Source organism: Salvelinus sp. IW2-2015, unplaced genomic scaffold (assembly GCF_002910315.2).
Source record: "Salvelinus sp. IW2-2015 unplaced genomic scaffold, ASM291031v2 Un_scaffold1828, whole genome shotgun sequence".
NCBI lineage: Eukaryota > Metazoa > Chordata > Actinopteri > Salmoniformes > Salmonidae > Salvelinus > Salvelinus sp. IW2-2015.
Window position 1 is genome coordinate 58,698 of NW_019943199.1, and position 995 is coordinate 59,692.

At 41.6% G+C, this 995-nt stretch overlaps 1 long non-coding RNA gene across 6 annotated transcripts; it reads right to left on the bottom strand.

Annotated features, from left to right (window-relative positions):
* Positions 1-273: 273 nt before the first annotated feature.
* On the bottom strand, positions 274-950 carry LOC139024737 (uncharacterized). 6 transcript variants are annotated; one of them, XR_011476093.1, is made up of 5 exons: positions 877-950; positions 711-830; positions 579-654; positions 425-538; positions 274-353 (listed from the first exon to the last, which is right to left on the bottom strand). It is a non-coding gene; the product is annotated as an uncharacterized lncRNA (long non-coding RNA). The 6 variants fall into 6 exon arrangements; XR_011476094.1 differs by having other exon boundaries at positions 274-320; positions 379-457; positions 556-654; XR_011476095.1 differs by having other exon boundaries at positions 288-353; positions 402-538.
* Positions 951-995: the final 45 nt, after the last annotated feature.

Below are 995 nucleotides of genomic sequence, written 5' to 3' on the forward strand. Positions count from 1 at the left end.
TCAGCCAGGTCTAGAATAAGAAAACAGATGGAAAAACATTACACACCGTCACACACACACAGGCTAACTCATACACACTCTATCCACGTTGAGTAATGTCCTTACTAACTAGTACTGTGTTAGGAGGAGACGTGGCTACTGGAGTGTGTTACCACAGCGGTGTGTGTGTGTGTGTAATTCACATGCAGGTGGATAACTGTATGTGTGGTGATCCACGGAGGGCTGTGATGATGTATTAGTACTGAGATCACCTGTTGACTATAAGAGTCTTGACCTGTTGACTATAAGAATGTTGACCTGTTGACTATTAGAATGTTGACCTGTTGGCTCCTGTTGACTACTGGAATGTTAACCTGTTGACCCGTCGACTATTAGAACCTGTTGACTATAAGACTGTTGACCTGTTGACCATAAGAGTCTTGACCTGTTGACTCCTGTTGACTACTGGAATGTTAACCTGTTGACTCCTGTTGACTACTGGAATGTTAACCTGTTGGCCCGTCGACTATTAGAACCTGTTGACTATAAGAATGCTGACCTGTTGACTATTGGAACCTGTTGACTATAAGAGTCTTGACCTGTTGACTCCTGTTGACTATAAGAATGTTGACCTGTTGACTCCTGTTGACTATAAGAATGTTGACCTGTTGACTCCTGTTGACTATAAGAGTCTTGACCTGTTGACTCCTGTTGACTATAAGAGTCTTGACCTGTTGACTCCTGTTGACTACTGGAATGTTGACCTGTTGACTATTAGAATGTTGACCTGTTGGCCCCTTGACTATTAGAATGTTGACCTGTTGACTATTAGAATGTTGACCTGTTGACTCCTGTTGACTATTAGAATGTTGACCTCTTGACTATTAGAATGTTGACCTGTTGACTCCTGTTGACTATTAGAATGTTGACCTGTTGACTATTGGAATGTTGACCTATTGACTTCTGTTGACTATTAGACTGTTGACCTGTTGACTATTAAAATGTTGACCTGTTGA